We start from the raw sequence: 24233 nt of genomic DNA, 5'->3' as shown, positions 1-24233 counted from the left end.
CTACGGTGACTCGACTCGTCGTTGTTTGGTTTTCTGGCCAATGAGAAAATCGTTCCAATGAATTTCGAGGTCATAAGTTATTGAATTTCTCCCACTTCCTTCATTTCCGTCCTGAAGACATCCGAAGGGAACAGTAAGCTAATCGAGACTGTGATTGGTGAAATTCACTTTTTATGACCCATTCTTATTATGTTCTTTCTTTCTCTCTTTTCAGCATTGTCTGGGAAGTGCTGGTGCACTCAGGCTCCAGTATGTTTGAAAGAGTAGTTTGGAATTGCCCTGTTGTTAGTTGTGAGATTACGTTATGGCTCGTGCCCCCGGACTGTAACACATTTAGCATTCGTGCTCGCTGTGTCTGAAAATGCATTTGGTTTGCCAGTTTTGTTTGTGTTCCGTGTTAAATGCTTTCTGTTTTGCGATTCTCTCAATACGTTACGAATTAACAGGGTTCGTGAGGTAACTTCCAGCTCCAAAAATCCTCAACTGAGAATCTGGGAAAATTTCCCAGAGTATGATCAGTCGGAGCAAACGTAAGAAAGTCGTTCGTTTCTGCAGTGTTTCACAATGCTACCTTTCCGGTGAGCAGTCGAACAGACTAAATGATTGTGCCACAGACTGGTTTTCATTTGGTTTTCTTTAAATCACTGACGAGCAGGAAAATGTAAACGGGGAGGGCGACGGGGAAGGGAGGCAGTTGCAGCTCTGCTGAAATTCCTTTTTTGTGATTCACTCAGCGACCAGAGACGTGAAGGTGACTCAGGCGTGAGATCTCTTCACATCGTGAACAAAAACCAATCAAGGACAGTTAGCACCTCTTCCGGAGTGGGGGTGGGGTGAGGTAATTACCTTTTGACTTCTGTTACTATGTCCAGAAATTGCCTTTTAGATTGAGGTGAAGAGAAACTGCATTTCTAAAAAGCACCATGGAATTTAGCAATATTTATTGAGTCGCTTATCTTCGATTCCCACAAAGGTTTCCAACTCAGTTGGTATCCATGTGGCACATATCCAGCTGTGAACATCTCTGCAGCGAATTGCACGGTTAAGGCAAAAAGTCAAGGGAAGTGGCATCTCGAACTGGCTCCGAGGTCACAATGTGATCTGTCCTTCTCAGATTGAAGTGCTACCTCCGGGTTTAGGGGGGAGAACATTCTTATTCTGCAAAACAGGCACAGTGACTGAAACTATGCTGCGCGGTATGATGTGGAACACGGCCTGCACAGCTTTGTGCATTTTCCCTGTAGACCGGTGCGCTTCATGTTCCGCGTAAACGTGAAAGTTGTCCTGTTTTGTTAAATGGGTGAAATCATTTAGCAATTCAAGAATCGAAATTGCAGTAATGTCAAATAGCTCATGGTAATTTGACCAAATCATATATTCTCACGCTCTCACAGACACATTCGTAGCTGAAAAGGGTCTGAGAGGATAGACTCAGTTTACCATTGATTTTAGTCTGGTTTGACGGGCTATCATTATCTGCTGCGAAATTGATATTATAGACGGGCATATCCCAGCAGCTGTGCGAGTCGGAGGGCGATCATGGAACCCTTTTCACGTGACTTTGCATCTGTTGTCATGCAGGAGCACAATTGGAAGTGCAAGAAAATGGGGCGCGCCGCCGGCTGGTAGTGTGGCCGAGCGGTCTAAGGCGCTGGTTTTAAGCTCCAGTCTCGACAGAGGCGTGGGTTCGATTCCCACCGCTGCCATTTCTACTGATGAACTCCAACGACGCAGCTTCCTGGAATGGTGTTTCGACCCGTGCTGCATTTCTGTTTTTCACAGAAGCAAAATGGGTTTGCTTCCCGGGCAATTAACTGTGGTGTGGGAAAGTGCCGAATTTTCCAAAGTGTCTGTGCTGTCATGATCATGTTCGCCTCCCGCGCGGAAAAATCGCAAGCAGCTCTACTGTTGCTCTATGTTCCAGACAACTTGACTTTTTACTGGAACCGAATGCTGACTGTTATTTCATCGCGGTTGTGAAACAAAGCCCTACGGTGACTCGACTCGTCGTTGTTTGGTTTTCTGGCCAATGAGAAAATCGTTCCAATGAATTTCGAGGTCATAAGTTATTGAATTTCTCCCACTTCCTTCATTTCCGTCCTGGAGACATCGGAAGGGAAAGGTAATCTAATCGAGACTGTGATTGGTGAAATTCACTTTTTATGACCCATTCTTATTATGTTCTTTCTTTCTCTCTTTTCAGCATTGTCTGGGAAGTGGTGGTGCACTCAGGCTCCAGTATGTTTGAAAGAGTAGTTTGGAATTGCCCTGTTGTTAGTTGTGAGATTACGTTAAAGCTCATGCCCCCGGACTGTCTCACATTTAGCATTCGTGCTCGCTGTGTCTGAAAATGCATTTGGTTTGCCAGTTTTGTTTGTGTTCCGTGTTAAATGCTTTCTGTTTTGCGGTTCTCTCAATACGTTACGAATTAACAGGGTTCGTGAGGTAACTTCCAGCTCCAAAAATCCTCAACTGAGAATCTGGGAAAATTTCCCAGAGTATGATCAGTCGGAGCAAACGTAAGGAAGTCGTTCGTTTCTGCAGTGTTTCACAATGCTACCTTTCCGGTGAGCAGTCGAACAGACTAAATGATTGTGCCACAGACTGGTTTTCATTTGGTTTTCTTTAAATCACTGACGAGCAGGAAAATGTAAACGGGGAGGGCGAGCGGGGAATGGAGGCAGTTGCAGCTCTGCTGAAATTCCTTTTTTGTGATTCACTCAGCGACCAGAGACGTGAAGGTGACTCAGGCGTGAGATCTCTTCACATCGTGAACAAAAACCAATCAAGGACAGTTAGCAGCTCTTCCGGAGTGGGGGTGGGGTGAGGTAATTACCTTTTGACTTCTGTTACTATGTCCAGAAATTGCCTTTTAGATTGAGGTGAAGAGAAACTGCATTTCTAAAAAGCACCATGGAATTTAGCAAAATTTATTGAGTCGCTTATCTTCGATTCCCACAAAGGTTTCCAACTCAGTTGGTATCCATGTGGCTCATATCCAGGTGTGAACATCTCTGCAACAAATTGCACGGTGAAGGCAAAAAGGCAAGAAAAGTGGCATCTCGAACTGGCTCCGAGGTCAGAGCATCCTCACAATGTGATCTGTCCTTCTCGGATTGAAGCGCTACCTCCGGGTTTAGGGGGGAGAACATTCTTTGGGACTCGTATTCTGCAAAACATACACAGTGACTGAAACTATGCTGCGCGGTATGATGTGGAACACGGCCTGCTCAGCTTTGTGCATTTTCCTTGTAGACCGGTGTGCTTCATGTTCCGCGTAAACGTGAAAGTTGTCCTGTTTTGTTAAATGGGTGAAATCATTTAGCAATTCAAGAATCGAAATTGCAGTAATGTCAAATAGCTCATGATAATTTGACCAAATCATATATTCTCACGCTCTCACAGACACATTCGTAGCTGAAAAGGGTCTGAGAAGATAGACTCAGTTTACCATTGATTTTAGTCTGGATTGACGGGCTATCATTATCTGCTGCGAAATTGATATTATAGACGGGCATATCCCAGCAGCTGTGCGAGTCGGAGGGCGATCATGGAACCCTTTTCACGTGACTTTGCATCTGTTGTCATGCAGGAGCACAATTGGAAGTGCAAGAAAATGGGGCGCGCCGCCGGCTGGTAGTGTGGCAGAGCGGTCTAAGGCGCTGGACCTCTGCTGCATTTCTGCCCTGAGTCAGGGTGATGATGGAGGGTTGTGTCTGTGTGATTCTCTCTCTATCTGTTTAATAGCATGAGACCGGGTGGCGGTGGATGTTTGCGCGTGTGTGTATTTCTGTGTATATCTGTTGAATTGCAGGAGACAGGGTGTTGTTGGAGGGTTGTGTTTGTATGGTTGTGAATTTACCGTTCAGTGATAGAAGAAATGGTGTTAATGGAGGGTTGTATGTGTGTTTCTGTGTATGTCTGATCAATTGTCTTTGACAGGGTGATGGTGTAGTGATCTTTGTGTTTTTTGCAGACTATATCTGTTTACTTGCAGAAGCCAGTGTGGTGGTGCAGGGTGGTGTGTGTGCTTCTATGTATATCTTTTAAACGGCAGGTCACAGGGTGGTCTTGGATGGTTGCGTGTGTTTTTACGTATATTTGCTTCATTACAGGAGACAGGGTTTTCGTGGAGTATAGTGTGTGTGTGTTTCTGTGTATAAATGTTTAATGGCAGGAGACAGGGTGGTGGTTGCGGAGGGGTCCGTGTGTGTTTCTGTTTATATCTTATGAAGGCCAGGATACAGGGTAGACATCGAAGATTGCGATTTTGCATTTCTGAATATATATCCCCTTCAGGGCAGGAGTGGAGGCAGCTTGATGTTGGTCGTGGAATGTTGTGTGTGAGACAGCCTGGTAGTGGAGGGTAATATGTGTGTGTTTCTGTGTATATCTTTTTAATGACTGTCGACATGGTCCTTGGTGGAGGAATGTTTGTGTGTTTTTTTGTATGTCTGTTTACTAGCAGGAGACAGGGTGGTGCTGGAGATATTAGATTACTTACTGTGTGGAAACAGGCCTTTCCGCCCAACAAGTCGACACCGACCGCCGATGCTCAACCCCTCACACTACGGCCAATTCACCTAACCTAAGGACACCAATGTGCGCAGGAAACCCACGCAGATACAGGGAGAATGTGCAAACTCCACACAGAGAGTCGCCTGAGGTGAGAATTGAACCTGGGTCTCTAGCTGTGAGGCCGCAGTGCTACCCGCTGTGCCACCGTGCCGCCCACACACATGTATCTATGTTTCTGTATATATCTGTTTAATGTCAGCAGACAGTATGGTCGTCGAGCGTTGTGTGTGTATGTGTGTTTCTGCATATATCTGTTTAATGGCGGGTGACAGGGTGGCGGTAGAGGGTTGTGTGTGTGTTTCTGTCTATATGTGTTGAATTGCAAGAGACAGGGTGTTGGTGGAGGGTTGTGTGTGTGTAATGTTGTGTACTTCTTTATTAATGGCAGGAGACAGGGTGGTAGTGGTAAGCTGTGTGTGTGTTTTTGTGTATATCTGATCAACGGCAGGAGACAATATGGTGGTGGAGGGTGGTGAGTCTGAATTTCGATGTATATCTGTTCAATGGCAGGACACAGGGTAGCCTTGGAGAGTTGTGTTTGTGTTCCTACGTATGTTTGCTTAATGACAGGAGACAGGTTTATCGTGGAATGTTTTGTGTGTGTGTTATTGTGTATAAATGTCTAATGTCAGGAGACAGGTGAAGGTTATCAGTGTGTGTTTCTGAGTATATTTGTTTAATGACAGCAGACAGGGATTTGATGGAGGGTTACATGTGTGTGTTTCTGTGTCCATCTGATCAATGGCAGAAAACAACTTGGTGGTTTAGTGTTGTGTGTGTGAGTGTTTCTGCATATATCTGTTTAATGACGGGAGACAGGGTGGTGGAGGAGGGTTGTGTGTGTGTTTCTTTCTAAATCTGTTGAATTGCAGGAGACAGGGTGTTGCTGGAGGATTATGTGTGTTTGTTTCTGTATATATCTATTGAATTGCAGAAGACAGGGTGCTGGTGGAGGGTTTTGTGTGTAATGCTGTGTACTTCTGATTTAATGGCAGGAGACAAGGTGGTAGTGGTAAGCTTTGTGTGTGTTTCTGTGTATATCTGATCAACGGCAGGAGACAGTGTGGTGGTGGAGGGTGGTGTGTCTGAATTCCTATGTACATCTGTTCAATGGCAGGACACATGGAGGGTTGTGTGTGTTTCTACGTGTTTTTGCTTAACGACAGGAGATAGGGTGATTGTGGAATGTTTTGTGTGTGTTACTGTGTATAAATGTCTAATGGCAGGAGACAAGACGGTTGTGTAGGGTAGTGTCTCTGTGTGTATGAGCATATCTGCTTCCTCGCAGGAGACAAGGTGATGGTGAATTTTATCAGTGTGTGTTTCTGAGTGTAACTATTTACTGACAGCAGACAGGGTTTGGGTGGAGGGTTGCATGTATATGTTTCTGTGTATATCTGTTTAATGGCAAGTGGTAGGAGGTGGTGGAGGATTGTGTGCGTGTTTCTGTAAATACCTGCTTAATAATAGGAGACAGACAGGTGGTGGTGGAGGGTTGTATGTGTGTGCGTTTCTGTGTATATCTGATTAATGACAGGAAACAGCGTTGTGGTGGAGGATTTTGTGTATATGTGTGCTTGTGTGTGTGTTTCTCTGCATATCTGCTTTAGGGCAGTAGACAGCGAGGTGGTGGAGGCTCGTGTGTGTGATTCTGTTTATATTTTTTACTGTCAGGAGTCAGGGTGGTGATGGAGTGGAGTGTGCGTTTTTTTGGGTACATCTTCTTAAAAGCAGGAAACAAGGTGGTGGTGGAGGGTAATGTGCGTGTGTTTCTGTGTATATCTGATGACAGAAAACAAGGTGTTGGTGGAGAGTAATGTGTGTGTGTTTCTGCATGCATCAGTTGAATGACAGATGACATGGCTCTTGGTGGAGGGTAATGTGCATGTTTCTAAGCATACCTGTTTAATTGCAGGAGACAGAGTGGTAGTGGAAGGATGTGTGGGTGTTTCTGTGTGTATTTGTGTAATGGCAGGAGACAGCATGGTGGTGGAGGGTTGTGTTTGTGTGTTCCTGTGTTTATGTGATTAATGCCTGAAGGCAGTGTGTGGGTGAAGGGTTGTGTGTGTGCGTTTTTGTGTATATCTGTTTAATGCATGGAGACAGGGTGGTGGTGGAAGGATGTTTGTGTTTGTTTCAGCATATATCTGTTTAATTGAAGGCCACAGGGTGGTCTTGGAATGGTTGCGTCTGTTTCTGTGAATGTCTGTTTAATGACAGGAGACATTGCGGTGATGGAGGTTTGCGTGTGCGTGTTCCTGTGTATGTCTGTATAATGGCAGGAGACAGGTGGTGGTGGAGGAATGCACATGTTTTTCTATGTATACCTGTTTAATGGCATGAGACAGGGTGGCGGTGGTGGTGGGGTAGTGTTTTTCGAGGGTTGGGGTTGATGAGGGTTGATCTCTTCCCCATCCCTGCAACTATCTTAGTCACGGTGGCATCCTGCACAATTGGGAATATTACCCGAATATACCTGCCCCAGAAGGGGGGTAGAAGTCACATAAAATTATGTTGTATGCAGATGAGGGTCTTATGTTTTTGGCAAATCCCTCAATTTCGGCAGCTCACGTGATGTAAAGCATTAATTCGCTTGTCGCCTTTTCGGGCTATAAGATTAATTTTAGAAAGTTTGTGGCCATGCCTATGGGAGGTCTTAGGGAAATACCTGATATTGATCGCAGATCCTGGTTTCCTTTTAAATGGTCACGTGAGTGGGGGGTTTCTCTATTTCGGTATATTGATTACATCCGTCTTTGGTAATTTATTTAACATGAACTATGTCCATTTGTTTGACAAAATTATACAAGACCTTCAAAGAAGGGAGGCATTTCCAATATCCTGGCTAGGTCGGATAGCTGTTATTAAAATGAATGTCCTTCCTTATTTGCTATACCCCGTGTGAATGCTTCATTTGATGTTTCCCAGACAGACATTTAGGAGACTGAATGGATGGTTTAGCTCTTTTATTTGGCACCATAAGCGACTCTTTATCAAGCTAACAAAATTGCAACGACCCCACAAATGGTGGGGAGTAGATCCCCAAGATTAAAAGCTAACAATTAAGCTTTTTATTATCCTATGCTAGTGTCTGGGCGGCTGAGGACCCGGCATCAATACGGTTTGATATTGAACCCTCTCAGCCAAAGTGAACCCTTATTAGTCTGTTGTTCTTAGACAAAATGAAAACATTTATGAAGTATTGTCATAACCCAATAATTATCAATAAAGTTAAAGCATGAATTACAATGAGTCAGTTCGAGGACAATACAGCCAAAACCCTGTTTCTTACCCCTATGATTGGTATACCGGGTTGTCAACCGGGGATAATGGATTTCACGTTTAAACTGTGGGAAGCCAGTGGTGTGCCTTGCTTGACTGATTTAGAATTAGTAGAATTCCTACAGTGTGGATACAAGCCCTTGGGCTCAGCATGTCCACGTCGACCCTTTGAACAGTAGCCCACCCAGACCCATTCCCCTGCCATCCTCTATTTACCCTGACTAATGCTCCAACCTACACATCCCTGAACACTATGGGTAATTTATCAATAACCAATTCATCTAACGTGCAAACCTTTGGACCCTGGTGCTATGAGGCCGCAGTGCTATCTACTGAACCACCACGTTTTATGTGAGGGGGAAAGAATGACATCACTTGATCAAATAACTCGTAAGTATGGAATACCTATTCGAGTATTTTGTTCCAGATCAGGATTGATTTGCAAAAACACACTCACTTTTAACAGACTCTTACAGAATCAATAGAGAGAAGAGGGTGCCTATTTGCTTCGAATATACTCTCTGTCAGTACCCTTTCTCATTAGTTGGAGAGTGTCCCATCAGACGAGACTGTGCAGCTTTGTGATGTCTGCTAGAGTTGGTGGTTCAGAATACTTCAGAGACATGGGAGGATATTTGTGAAAATGCTCGAAGGATTTTGATCTGTAATCGGACCCATTGCATGCAGGTGAAAATTCTTCATAGGGTCTATCTGACACTAGATTGTCTCTCAAAAATTAAAGTGGGATTATTTTAAGCATGTCCTAAATGCAGAATGACTACAGGCACACCTACTTATTGCTTGTGGTCCTGTTGCAGGCTTCATCTATGCTGGAGCACTGTGTCAGGTGTGATAGAGTGGGTCTTGGGGACGTAATTGTAGATGGACCTGGTTTCTCCTTTCCTGGGCCTGCCCAGGGTACTTTACACAGATGCACATGGGGAAGAAATTATATCCTTACTTTCCATGCAAGGAAAAATATTCTGCTGTGTTGGATGTCTGAACGCCCCCCACCACTCCCCGCCCCCGGGTCAGTTGGCCGTCATAAGCTCTTCATGGAGAATATCCCTTTGGACTTTCTTACCAGTATGGTGCACTAAAAAACAGAGATTTATATAAGACATGGCAGCCTTTTTTGGATTACCGCGATACAGGCTTATCTGCCACTCTAAGAAGGGCTTTTGTATAGCCATGACGATATTGTCTAATGAATCTAATATCCAGACACACATCAGTTAATGCTCTTAATGAACGAGGGCTTTCGTTTTGTTATGCTGAGCTGTATTATTTATTCATTATTTATTGTTTAGTTTTGTTTTTCTTCTGTCTGTATAGTGTTTTAACTTGTTGTGTATGTACGTGCAATTGGATGTAATTCTTTTTCAGTTATTTGAGTTGTGTTGTTATTGGTTTATTATAATATTAAAAATCTCTATCACTAAAAACACTTTTTTAAATTAAAATGCTAACATTGATCGAATAGAGTCCCAAAGGAAGCTCATTATAGAGACCACTCATGGTGGTTTATCTTGAGGGTCACCCCAGCTCGGGTGATGGGGTGAGGTTGAGAGAGTGTCCCCTTCATGGGAACCTCTGTCAGTGTGAGGAACTGAACCTGCGCTGTTGGCCTCCCTCTGCATCACACGCCAGCCGTCTGTTCAACTGATTGGGAGATGTGTAAATGTTACAGACAGAAACAGTCACAGACCAAGGGTACGAGAAGCATTCAAAACAAGGCAAGTGGTACAATTCAGGTAAGAGTCAAGATAACGGCTGAGGGTAAGAACGTTCTCTGCTCGAAATTGTATTTTATAACAAGACGTGTTTAGAAGCTGACTTTGATTTAAAATCATTAAGATGAGACAAGTGAAATAACCAGAATTCTGAAGTGTGATTGGAATCTATAACCATAAAGTAAGTGCAGATGTTTGTTTGGTCTGTGTAAAGCATGCTGACCGTTGCATGTAAGTATAAAGATAATGGACTATATTGTTAGAAGTGTCCGTCCCCATGGGAAATGCACTCAAACAGGCGCTTGAAAAATAAACGGGGTAAAATTGCTTGAGTGCTGTCTGGTCAGTGACAGGAACCCAAGGGGTTGAATGACTGAAAGTTCCTGTAACATGGAGCTGAGAAAACTATCAGATCAGCAGAGAACTTATCAAATGCTAGAGAACATTTGAAGGGCTGAATGGCCTCAGCATGGTTTGAATTTAGCGTTATTTGAAAAACGTACATCTGTACTCCTTCCTCTTATGTGTTACACACTGGGACACTAAAATTTTCCTGAAACTGGGAATTGTTTGGAACATTATCTGGAACATTCCATAATCGGCATTCTCAAGAATATTCTACCACTGTGTGGGAGGTATTGCAAAGGCGATAGATAGAGAGAAAGAGAAAGAGAGAGAGAGAGAGAGGTGTTGCATGCAGTCGTGAGAGTGGGGGGCCATGAGCTTTGTTCGGGGCTCGATGCTATAACAGATATACAGTGAGTGTGAGGGAGCAGAGAGAATACGGTGACCCTTATCCTGACAGAGCAGGGAAGGTTATTGATGCTTGTCCTGTATTGCTGGACATTTCTACAGACCTCAGATACTGCACTGAGCTGGGAGGTGAACTCAGACCATGCTCGGTGGGTCTGTTGGTGTGGCTCCCTCTGGCAAGGTTATGGTCCATCTCTGCACTAGCCCATCAACTACGCCCACCATACTCCATCTATAAACCATGGTGTAATTGCCCCTTATCTGCCAATCTGCCATTTCCCTGCCTTTTCTCTGTATCCATCTCATCCTTTCCTATCTGTGTATTTGTCCAAATGCCCATTCAATGCTGTTAGTGTCTCCAATCTAACCACTTCCACTGATAGCTCAGTCGTATGCATACCACACTCTGTGTAAAAAAAGTTGACCCTCAGGTTTCGTTTTATTTTGTTCCACTCCAAACATTAACGGATGTGCTCTAGTCTTCGATTCCTCAACCTTGCAAAAAAAATTGAAGTATTCACCCCATGCATGCCTCTCATGATGTTATCGAACACAGTGTTACCGAACAATGCAACAATCTCGGTTTATATTTGAATGAACCAGTGCGGTCTGCACAGCTCCCCACGCTGGACATTTAGCCCATGATTATTGATCAAGCATTGGTGTGGGCTGCATAGAGCTCCACTCTGGATATTGCTGGATTGCATTCAGCTGTACGCTAGTTCGATCAACACAGTGCTCCATCCAGAACGTATAATGGATGGGCTGGTTATGTGAGTTGGATTGCGAATGTGAGAGAACTAACCATCTGGCAATTCCTTTATTTTTTGTTTTCATTGTTGTGATTGGACCGTTCAAATCCTAACTCATCCGGTTAGACCCATCCTTCTGGATAAGTCATGGTGACTGCTGTTACAGCATCTGAGTCTGCAACATGACCAACAAATGGAGAAGAGGCTGCAGAGAAGGGAGTCTCCGTAAAGTGGAATGAGGGATTCACAATCAGATCAGCCGTGGTCTTAGTGAATGGTGGAGCAGGACTGAATGGACCACTAATGCAACTTATTCTTATATTTCCGTTTGTTCGAAGCAAACTCTCCTTCTCTCCCAGTATCCCATACTGGTGGGGAGTGAGTCACCTCCTGCTGTTCCTGCGTAACAGGATCCTCGGGCCTCACCAGCCTCCAGATTTCCCTGTGTCCCAGTTGCGAGCAGTTGAGTGACTGCCTCCTGTTCCTGTGTCCCAGTCTCGAATAGTTGAATGACTGCCTCCTGTTCCTGTGAGCCAGTCTCGAGCAGTTGAGTAACGGCCTCATGTTCCTGTTTCCCAGTCTCGAGGAGTTGAATGACGGCCTCCTGTTCCTGTTTCCCAGTCTTGAGGAGTTGAATGACTGCCTCCTGTTCCTGTGTCCCAGTCTTCAGCAGCTGAGTGACTGCCTCCTAATCGAAGTTTTGTGGAAATAGATGTTCTCCACCTGCTCCAGAGTAACAGGCTCCAATAATTCTGTGCTCAACTGCTGCTCCTGTGGAATGGAATTGAGGGACTGAATGGCCTCTTCACATTCTTTACAGCTTTTCTTGACTACAAGCCTGTCTCCTGTTTCTGTAAAACACCATCAAAATCTGAATGATTTAAGTTTGTACTTGACTGTCAGTAATTGAGCAAACAAGCGACTGAGAGAATTCAGAAGCTGAATCGCCTCCGCCTGTTCCTGTGTCATACACTCAAGAGTCAATAGACTCAGAGATGTACAGCACGGAGAAAGATCCATCGGCCTGGTCAACTATACCGACCAAATATCCTACATTAATCTCGACCTCCTTGCCAGCAGTTGACCCATCTCCCTCGAAACACTTCCCATGTGTTTGTAACTGTACCTGCCTCCACTACCTCTTTTTGCTGTTCAATCCATACACACAGCAGTCTCTGTGTGAAAAAGTTTCCTAAAGTCCCTTTTTAAATCTTGCTCCTCTCACCTTAAACCTTTGTCTTCTATATTTGGACTCGCCTATCCTGGGAAAAGGCTATGACTGATTGCCTTATCTATGCCGCTCATGATTTTATAAACGTATTTAAGGCCCCCTCTCAGGCACAACACTTGATAATAGTCCCAGCCTATTCAAACTCTCCCTGGAACCCTAACCCTCCAACACCTGCAACATTCTTTTAAATGTCTTCTGCACCCTTTCAAGTTTGACAACATCTTTCCCACAGCAGGGAGACGAGAATTAAATGCAATATCACAAAAGTGGCCAAACCAATGTCATGTACAGATGCAACATGTTGTGCAAATGCTTAGACTCAAAGTACGTACCAACAAAGGGAAGAACACCAAGTGCCTTCTTCACTGCGCTGTTTACCTGTGACGGCACTTTCAAGGAATGGAAAACCTGCACCACAAGGTAACAGAGTAGCTCAGTGGCGAGTATTGCTATCTCAAAGCACAGCGATCTGGGTTTAATATCTGCAGCTGAAGCATACAAGTCATAACTGTGGGAGATCCCTTTGACTATGAACTGATTCTTCACACCATTCCCTGACCATTTCTAACTTGAAATACTCACCACCCCAGAATATATCTCACTGGTTTATTCCATCTGCTGTTTGAACCTTGAGCTATGAAATACCGTCTTAATAAAGTTCATAATCTGCTGCTGACGCTCCCGGCTTCAAACCTGTAGAAGCAAATCTGATTCGACCTCACACCAAACTCCCATCCATCTGTCATTCATGTGCACACCGATGTATATTGCTGTTGTGTTTGGCAATGACTTTATTTTAACATTCTCAAACACTTTATCTCATCTGTGCATGAAACTTCCCTCGTTGTCTCTGTTGATTAACAAAAAGCCTGCCAGTTGTTCGTATTTAAAATTGTTCTCTCCATGTGCGTTCCTTCTCAAACAATGAGTTTCGCATTCAACCACGCCAATCTCACGCACACACACGCTCTCTCTCTCTCAGTCTCTGATGAATACACACACACACACACACATGCAGAGAGAGCAAACCTTCCCACTGTAGGCAGTAATCTGATGCGAGTATAGTTTGCATATGATAGTAAAGTTTGCAATATGCTGGGCAGATAGTGAAGTTAACTGAGCAACACAGTCTGCACAGCTCTCCATGCTGGGCTGTCGTCTTATCCCAGTTTATGTTGTTTGTGGTGTTCTGTGAAGCAGATTTAGAATTTCATATAACAAACCATTTCACCTAATCTGACAATGCCTTTATTAAATGTTCTCATTCTTGTAATTTTACTCACGAAGATCACACTTCTCCAGTTAGTCCACTGCCCTGAGTTTTTCCACATATGTCCACAACATCTTTTCAGTTAATTAGCTGTCTGTTTCTGTCTTTAATGTGAATCTCTCTGTCCCATTGTATCTTTCGCTGGCCTTGGGTTTTGGCTCCCTAGTGTATCGAGTGCTGGTATTGTGTAGCTCAGAAATAATGAAGTGGGGTGTGTCAAGCTTTCGTTCACTTCCTGGTATGTCCCATGTGTTGGTCCATGAACAGGCCTGTTTCAGAGGTTATGCGAAACATCCTTGTGACTTGGACTGTACTTTTGGCTGTCCCTCTCAGGTGACCTTGCGGTCAGTAACACGCGGAAGCCCACTGAGTAAAGGACAAGGCATCTAAATTGCTGTCACTTCTTGAATAAAATGTTATATTCTCCTTTTTTTAGTACAAGGTCTTAAGGACCAAACTACCGACTGAAAAAGGCTCAAGTAAATAAGTTTTGGGGCTTTTAGGGTTTTTAATAAATAGTGATAACAATGGCCAGCTCGCACAGACCAGGCTTTCTAGTTTTTTTTTTATATTGTAGCTATAAAAATCACCAGGTGCTTGGGGTCCCAGAAGGGTTGTAAGTATTAGTAACTTATCCCTAGCTGCTATTCTCTCTGGAACCTCACTTGATGCTGTTTCCTCCTGGATTGGAGAACTGTATGCAAGAATGCATTTCTGAATGTTCCCTTTTGTCAAGGGGTGTGTTTAGGTGATTTTATTATATTGGAAGAATTCATTTGTAGAAGGTACTGCATCCATTATTCGGTTAAGATTTCCAGTAGTTAAGTTATTCTAAATTCCTCTTCATTTTTTTTGGATTTTCATTAGAGTGTTTAAATATATTGTGTTTTGCTTAATGGTGAGTGGTTTGACTAGTAGCATCATATCGGGAACACCCAACTCCCATCTCCCTTTAAAATAAGAAAATGTTGGCATCCAAGCTACCTTCTTAAAATTGTTTGAGGCAGTCTGGTTCGTCTATCGCAAACTGGGGACTCTTGTGCGGTTATAAATCGATAATACCAAATTGGGTTTATAATTTGCAAACAGGACATTCGACCCAACAAGTCCACACCGACCAGCCGCGGAGAAACCTACACAGAACCATTCCTCTATCCTATTACTACATATTTACCCCGACAAAGGCAACTAACCCACACATCCCTGAAAACTATGAACAATTTATCATGGCCAATCCACCGGACATGCACATCTTTGGATTATGGGAGGAAACCAAAGCATCCAGAATAAGCTCATGTAAACACTGGCGACTATGCACCAGGAGGCTATTGAGTTCAAAGGTCGTGTATGGTAGTTGTCAGTGTATTTTTTCCGGATGTTGAATTCGGTTGGTTTAAACAATATTTTGTGTATAAAGATTCAGTCACTAAGAGTTCTCTGTGTGTGGAAAAGTGAAGTTTGGGGGTTTTACAGAAGGTAATGAAGGCAAAGCTGTAGCAATGGACAGACAAGCTGGAGTTGGGGTTGCGTTTGTCTGCGAGAAAATGAGAGATAATTACAACTATAGCTCGTCAATTACATTTGGTGGAACCGCCATCAGACTCTTTGGAAATGGCTGGAATTCAATTTCAAATGAGGCACTTTGAACATGAGAAGGAATTGAAAAAGTTTGAATTATGATGAAAAGTAGAAATAAAAGAAAGGGATGAAAAAGAAAGAGAGAAAAGGACAGAAGAAAAGCCGAGAGATTCAACTGGAAAAGTTAGCAATTAGAGAGGAAAGTTGACATAGAAGGCGGAGATGAAGGTAGACGATCGGCGGGATGACGAGGATAGTGAGGTTGAGCAACCCGAATGTAACCAATGGCCGAATGGGGTTCTATTTAAATTCATCCCGGCACTATCCAAATTTGATGATAATGATGGGGAAGCCTTTTGAATTTCATTTGAGAAAGTGGCTAAACAAATGCAGTGACCAGTGACCATGTGGATTTAGTTGATCCAAACAAAGCTGATTGGTATTTGCATCCTGATCGGAGGAGGTATCTGGCCATTATGGGATGGTGAAGAAAGCCATCTGAAGTTTATATGAGCTTGTGCCAGAAGCTGACAGGCAGAGTTTCAGGAATCTGAAAAACGGTCGCTGGTTAAACGCACATTGTGTTTGAAAGGATCAAACAAAGTGATTTTAAAAGGTGGTAAGGGCAAACCTAGAGCAAAAACAGAGCAAACCTATGACACTCTTAGAAAGATTCTCATTTTGGAGAAGTTCAACAATTCACTTCCTGCAGTCTTGAGAAATCGTATGGAAGAGCAGAGAGTTAAAACGGCAAGATTAGAAGCTGAAATGGCTGATGATGATGGTTGAGTTCCGAAATCAAAGTTTGGTTTCTGTGAGAGATTGAGGAGAATGCGTGAGATGGTCTTAAAACATATACCTGTGAAAGTAAGGTTTACTGGCATAGGCCACGAGTAGCAGGTAAAGAGGTTAGAACATTAAGAGGTACAGAAGTATGTAATTCTTTTATGCTGAGACATGATGAGCTATGTCATTCAGAGGGAGTATTGGAGAGATGAGAAATGTTCCATTATGGAACGTGTGGTTGGAGTGTCCAGTGGAAAAATCAATAGATTTATTCCACAATGGGGAAGGAGGCCGTGAGCTTGGAGTTGGCGTTACAACATTTCAGCACGTAAATTTTGAATAACATACATGAGACAAATCTTTATCACTGATCTTGACCCCTTAAAGTTTTTGGAGAAGTTTAGGGAGAAAAATACCAGTCTGTTTCGATTGTGCTTATTATTGCTGCCATTCAATTTGAAACTATACAGGTGACAGGGCGAGAAAACCTAAGCTTTGACACGATCTGGAGACTTGGATGAAGAAAGACAAAGGCATTCTGTGGCAGGAGTAAAATGACTGAAATCGAAACTAGTTGTGAACATTTGTATACTCACAGTCAATGTAAAGTATATGCATTTTAGTCTATTAATAGACATCTCCCAGTATCTCAACATCAATGTCACCATTCGGTGATGGAGAATATATTTGGTGGATGAGGTAAATGCATTGTTTCTTCCACAGCAGGAGCTGCTGGGTGTATCCAGTATAGTGGGATTCCCGATGGTATACATGGCATCTGCGGAGTACCCATGTCAATTGGGAGAGGAAGAGGAAATGAAGGAGCTCTCTCTGTCTATTAATGGTACAGTGAGCCCATGCACAGTGCATCATATTAGTGAACACCCACTGTCCTGGCAGCAGTCACGGTCTCTTATTTAGAAGCAGTCAGCCATTCCCATCGTCATCGGGTCTCCACGTAGAAAGAAATGAACATATCTTCGATAAAGGCCGTCCCCTTGATGGACGTTTCTAAACACCATCCCCACCACCAATCAACCACATCAAAGTATTCCATGTGTACGGAGAGCAATAGGGTCACTTGCATCATCTGGAAGCATACGATCAGGGATGTAGCAAAACCTCCCCTGTCTGAACGGATCTGAGTGAACCCCCCAGTACAAAATATCATTAAGTCCTGTAATCCCTCTCCATTTCAGTAACATATTGCTTTCCATTATTCCTGTAAATGAAATGACAGGTTATATCATGTTAAATTCCACCTACCAAACGATTATCTATTATCTTTACCCCTCTGAATCTATTTGCAGACTTTCCACCCTCTCTTGATAATTTAATCTCTTTCTTACCACAGCGACATCACCAAACTCAGCATCTGTATATGTGTTCAATTTCTCTTCATAAGACAAACACTTCAAATATGGAATCAGTCTAATGAATCTCTTCTGAATTGCCTCCAATGGAAGTAGCTCATTCTGCAGGACACCCAAACTGTACTCCAGTTGCAGCCTCACTAATGCCTTGTATTGCGACACCAACATTCCCTACTTTTCTACTCTATCCTTTTATAAATAACCACTGAAATTATGCTTGTAATTCTCATTACTACCAGTACCCGCAGGCAGGTTTTCTGTGATATGCAAGCAGACACCCAGATCCCTCTGCAACTAAACACTTTGAACTTTCTCTCCATTTAGATAATAATTTTTCTTTCTATTACACTGGCCAACTTGAATAGCTCCATATTTATTCACTTTAATTTTCCTTGCCAAATGTTGGCCCGTTCACCCAACCTATCCACATAATTTTAAAATCTCTTGCATCATCATTTCAAAGTAATTTCCCACCCATGTTAGTGTGATCTGAAAATGTGGCATCGTATTTTCTATCCCGTCAACCGAGTACAGTAATTACATCGATGGCAAATGGTTGAGGCATGAGAACTGAAATCAATGGCACCCCACAAATTGCATTTGGCAAAAGAAAATGACACATTTATTCCATTTGACTACATCTTGTTGGTTAACCAATCCTCCATCCAAGCGAACTAATTACTCCTAAACCCATGTTGTTTGATCTTACCACTGACTCTTTGGAGAAGTGACATAACCGATATCTTCAGGAAGACCAGATATGTTCTATCTTCAGGATTCCCACGATTCCCACGATTCTATCTTCAGGATACCACCTTGTTTGTGACATCTTCAAATAACTCAAACAAACAATTGAAACACGATTTAACCATCATAAAACCACGTTGACCCTGACGAATTTTCGTTTAAGTTTGCAAATGTCCTGAACAATGGATTCTAATAATTTGCCTTAATTTATAATACTGTATTGTTGCACTTTAGTCCTTAATGTATACCATTGTTACAAGTTCTTCCCTTTCGAAAACCGTTACGTTTTCTTTGAATTCCTGTTTAACAGGCACAAGGCTTTAAGAGATCTGCTCTAATTGCTGTTTAAGAGCCATGTGTGGCTGAATGGAGTCATCACCCTGCTGATGTACAATATCGATGGGCTGACATCTTTCTGGTGTTCCCATGTTATCATCTCCAAGGGCTGAATAACTTCCTGTTGATGCTTTAGAGGATTGGGAGATGATGGAATCTTACCGTTGCTGTCTAACTTTGAGGGGCTGATGGGTCTTCTCATACTCCTCCACAACAGGTGAAAATACAGAACAGTCTCCTCATGTATCCCGGTGATGGGACCGAGGGTGATTGGTCTTCTCTTCTTCCCATACAACAATCACGTGTCTAAATTACTTCTCCCTTTCTCATGAAAGAAGTCTCAGATAGTTTTTTATCCTTATGCAATTCCCTTGCAATAGGCTCGGTGGGTCTGAATAGTCCCCTATTATCCCAGTGTAACAATCTCCAGTCAATGTGTGACCTTTACGATTCCACTTCACAGTAAGAGTGGGAGAGATAGACCAGGTGACTATAGACGAGCGAGTATTGAATCACTGTTAAGGAAACTACTGGAGAAAAGAGGGAAGGAGAAAATTGAACTCCCATCAGAGTCGCAAGGTTATTTCAGGGATAATCATCATGACTTTATCAGAAGGAAGTCACATCCAATGGGATTGATTGCATTAATTTGAGGTGGTCGATTGTTTTGTTTTGTAGGAAGGCCTTTGAAAAATCCAGCCTGGAAAACTGAAAAATAAAGGAAAATCTCACAATATGAAGGACAAATTGACAAGTTACAACGAAAATTGTCTTAGTGGCAGGACGCAGAATGTGGTGAGAGAAGACTGTTTGTGTGACTGGAGACCAGTGTCCCCTGGTGTACCACAGGGATCAGTGCTCTGTCACTTATTATTTGTGTTATTCATAAAACAAAATGTGAATATGGAGGGGGCTAGGTGGCGAGTGGGAGAGGTATAATAAGTAAGTGCATGTTTGACATAAAGATTGGCTGGGTGGTTCGCAGTGAGGAGGAAGGCCTTAAGTTACAGGAAGATGCAGATGGAATGGTCAGATGGGCAGAACAATGGCAGATAGAATGTAACCCTGATAAATATGAGGTGATGCACTTTGGGAGATGGAACCAGGCGGGGGGAACTCAATGAATGGCAGCACACTGGTAACCTCAGAGTGTGCTTCTCCACACAGCCCTGAATGTGGCTGGGCAGGGTAATGGGCTAGGTAAGAATTGGACCTTGGGTGTTGTGTTTCCTAATCCTGCGTAGTTTCTAAGTGCTATACAGGACTTTGTTTAGTCCATGATGGAGTACTGTATGTATTTCTGGGTGCCACATTACAGGAAGGATGTGATTGTACTGGAGGGGGTGCAGAGGTGATTCACCAGGATGTTCCCTGGGATGGTGCATATCAGCTATGGAGAGAGGCTGGCTCAACTCGTGTTGTTTACTTTGGAGCAGAGAAGGCTGGGGGGATGTGATTCAGAAGGATAAGATTATGAGCGACACGGACAGGGTGGATAGGCAGCAGATGTCCCGTTCAGTCGGATGGTCAATAACAAGCTTTTAAATTGAAACGTTTGAGGTTCAGAGAGGATTTAAACATTTTTTTCACCGAAAGGGTGTTGTGTTCTGGATTACATCCTAAGAGGGAAATCATCACAGGTAACCTCACAATCATTAAAACGTACTTGGACGAGCACTTGGAAGTGGCATAACATTCCAGGTTATGGGCCTGCTATAGGAAAGTGGGACTACTATAGATCGTGCTGTACTTCTTTAGGCACAGAATCGATGCTCCTGTGAGTGTATGGTGTGGAAGGTCAATTATCAAGGCAGGAATTGATGAGCTTCTGAAGAGTATATTCACAAGGGTTATAAGAGTGAACTGTAATAACTGGTTAAATCATGTCAATGTGAGAAATATGAGAAAACAAGTGCAGTTTCCTTCCAGTTTGAGACAAGAGAATGGAGAATGGGGAACAGGGAAATTGCAGAACTATGACGCCACTACTTCAGTTCTGTCTTCACAGAAATCTCAAACAATACTCGGAAAACCAAGTCTGCTGTGGGAAAATGGTAGAGAACATGCAACATAGAACATAGTAAGTAAGTAGTTTAGGACAAATTACTGGGGCTGAAAGTAATGGTCATAGACAACACTAACATAATTTTTGAAATGGGAATTATGTTTGAGAAACAGACTGGGAGACAAATGAAAGAGAAGCAATGGATGTGAAACATTTTAATTTTTAGAAAAGATTTGGTAAAGCTGCAAGCCCAGTTTGCAAAATCAAATCTGAGTGGATTGGGACTAATGTATGGGCATGTTTCTAGAATGGGACAGCTGGCAGGGAAGAGTGAATAGAAATAAACAGACTCATCAAGCAACAGCCTGACATTGTCTGTAAGGTATGATTCTGTAAGGTATAAGTCATTCCACATCTAGCCAAGAAACGTTGGGAACAATTAAACAATTCACTGGAGGAAGAGATTCCACAAATAACCCCTTCCTACATGATGGAAGAGCCCAGCACTTTAGTGTACAAGATAAGGCTGATTTATTCGCAACAATCTTCAGTCAGACGTACTGAGTGGATGATCTATTTCAGACTATATCCCAGACTCCCCATCACCTTCCCCGTGTATCTCCTGTCTCATCAGCAGGACGGATACAGCAAAAGTGGTGGTACATTGGGATACAGTTGAAAGGGAATTGCTCTTGGAGTCCTCAACAGTGACTCCATATCCCATGCATTCTAATGGCATTTGTTTACACATGGGAAAGGAAACCTCCTGCTGATTACCATGTACCAGCCTCTTTCAACTGATGAAACAGTACTCCTCCACGTTGATCAACACTTGGAGGAAGCACCGAGGGCAGCACGGATGCAAGATGTACTCTGGGTAGCGGTTTTCAATGTCCACCTCCAAAAGCATCTCAGCTACAGCAATACTGATCGAGCTGGCCGGGTCCTGAAGGATATAACTGCAAGAATGGCAAGTGGTGAAGGAACCAACAAGAGGAAAATACATACTGACCACAGACTTACTAATCTGCCAGTTGCAGAAGTAGCTGTCCATGACAGTGTCGGTAAGAGTGGCCACCGCATAGTCATTGTGGAGACAAAGTCACACCTGCACATTGAGAATAGCCTCCACCATTGTGGGTGGTACTATCACGGTGCTTAATAGGAAAGACTTCGAACAAATCAAGCAGTTCAAGTCTGGGTGTTCATAAGGTGCTGTGGTTCATCTATCGGAGCAGAATTGTACACCACACAATCTCATGTCCTGGTATATCGCCCTCACAACAATTACCATCAATCCAGAGGATCATCATTGGTTCAATGGAGTGTGCATGATGGCAGGAGCAGCACCAGGCATACCTGACAATGAGGTGTCAGCCTGGTGATGCCACCAAACAGCAAAAGCAATAAGTGATTGACAGAGCTAAGTCATCTCACAAGCAACCTATCAGATCTAACTTCTGCAGTCCTTCCACACCTAGTCTAGAAACGTTGGAGACAATTAAACAACTCACTGGAGGAAGAGATTCCACAAATAACCCCTTCCTCCATGATGGAAGAGCCCAGCACTTCAGTGTATAAGATAACGCTGATGCATTCGCAACAATCTTCAGTCAGAAATGCTGAGCGGATGATCCATTTCAGCCTCATCCAGTGGTCCTCAGCAATTCAGTTACCAGTCATCAACCAATTTGATTCAGTCCATGCGATATCCAGAAAAGGTTGGAGATCCTGGATGTTACATAGGGTCCATAATCTGACAACATTCCGGCAATAGTACAGAAAACCTGTGCTACATAACTTACCACGCCCCTAGCCAAACTGTTTCGACACAGTTGCAGCAATGGCTTTCCTCGATTATGTGGAAAATTACCCCAAGTATCTCCTGTATATAAAAAGCAGAACAAATCTAAATCGGCCAAATACCACTCCATCAGTCTACTCTCGATCATCAGTAAAGTGGTGGAAGATCTCAGTGCTTTTAAGCAGCACTTGCTCAGCAATACTCTGGTCAATGACGCCCAGTTTGGGCTCCACCAGGGCCACTCAGCTCCTGACCTCATTACCGTGGTTCAAACATGGACAAAAGAGCTGAATTCCAGAGGTGGAGTGAGAATCAAGGCTACCTTCGACCAAGTGTGGTATCAGGGGCTTTAGCAACACTGGAATCAATGGGTATCAGAGGGAAAGTCCCTGCTGGTTAGTTTCATACGTGTTTCGTAGCATGATGGTCATGGTTGATGAAGGACAGTCAACTCAGCTCCAAGTCTGTAGGAGTCCCTCGAGCAGTGGCCGTAAACTTCTTAACGGCTGCTTCATCAATGACCTTCCCTCCACTTTAAGGTCAGAAGTGGGGATGTTTGCCAATGATTGTACAATGTTCTGCAACATTTGTGACTCCACAGATACTGAAGCAGTCCATGTTCAAATGTGACAAGATCTGGACAGTATCAAGGCTGGCAAGTGGCAAGTAATATTCCGGCCACACAAATGCCAGACCGTGACCATCACCAATAAAATACAAGCTAATCTGCCCCTTGGCATTCAATGGTGTTACTATCAGTGAATCCCCCCAGTATCAGACTCCTGGTGGGTAATCATTGCTCAGACACTCACTGGTCTCACCACATAAACACAGTAACTATAAGAACAGGTCCGAAGCTAGGAATACTGCGGAGAGTAACTCACATCCTGACTTCCAAACATCTGTCCATCATCTGCAATGCATAAGTCATAAGTGTAATAGGAGACTCCCAATTTGCCTGGATGAGTGCAGTTCCAACAACACACAAGAAGCTTTATACCATCCAGAACAAAGCAACCAGTCTGAATGTCCCTTCATCCACAATGCTCCACCATTAACGCTCAGCAGCAGCAGCAGTGTTTTACTATCTACATGCTGCAATGAAATGATTCACCAAAGATCCTCAGAGACCACCTTCCCAACTCACGACCACGTCCATCTAGAAGGACAAGGGCTGCAGATGTATGGAAATACCATCATCTTTACGTTCCCCTCCAAGCCAGTCATCATCCTGACTTGGAAATATATCACCGCTCCATCACAGTCGCTGGGTCAGAATCCTGGAATTCCCTCCCTAATGGCATTGGAGGTCAACCACAACAGGTGGACTGCAGCGTTCAACAAGGCAGCTCACCACCACCTTCTCAAGGGCAACTTGGGAAAGGCAATAAATGCGCGCCCTGCCAGTGACACCGAGAATCACGAAATAAATAAATATAACTTAACAGAGGAAGGTTGCTGAGGTGTCGCAGGGATCAGTGATTGGGGCCCAGCTGTCCACAATGCCCTTTAAACATTTGGTTGCTGGAATCAGATTCAATATATCCCAACCTGCTGACAGCACTAACGGATGTGGGATTGTGAGTGGGTGAGGAGGATGTAAAAAAGCACCGTGAAGACTAAGACAAGTGGAGTGAATGGGTAAATACGTGACAGCTGGAGAACAATGTGGATAGAGGTGACGGTGTGTCCTTTGGTGGAAACGATAAATTGGCTGCCTACCATTTGAAAGGGATTGTTTGAAACATGTTGATTTACAAAGGGACGTGTGCTCCTTTTTGTTGTTTCCTTCTTCATAAACCTCTGAGCTCCCTGCAGCGCAGTGAGTTCTGTAACCAGAAGTCAATACTAGGAATGACATTGCCACGCTGACCAGTGTACATAGAACCAGCAAGTGGGGAGCTATACATTGAAAAAGATCTGGATCTCCTTGTACACCAGTCACTGAAAACAATATTGCAGGAAAGAAAGCAGTTAAAAAGATAAATGGTGTGCTGACCTTCAC

At 43.4% G+C, this 24233-nt stretch overlaps 1 non-coding gene across 1 annotated transcript; it reads left to right on the top strand.

Annotated features, from left to right (window-relative positions):
- The first annotated feature begins 1624 nt into the window (after positions 1–1624).
- On the top strand, positions 1625–1706 carry trnal-uaa (transfer RNA leucine (anticodon UAA)). Its single transcript has one exon. It is a non-coding gene; the product is annotated as a tRNA-Leu (tRNA).
- Positions 1707–24233: the final 22527 nt, after the last annotated feature.

Source organism: Chiloscyllium punctatum, chromosome 46, assembly GCF_047496795.1.
Source record: "Chiloscyllium punctatum isolate Juve2018m chromosome 46, sChiPun1.3, whole genome shotgun sequence".
NCBI classification, from domain to species: domain Eukaryota; kingdom Metazoa; phylum Chordata; class Chondrichthyes; order Orectolobiformes; family Hemiscylliidae; genus Chiloscyllium; species Chiloscyllium punctatum.
The sequence above is the reverse complement of the archived record's forward strand: the minus strand, read 5'-3'. Positions and strand labels throughout refer to the sequence as shown.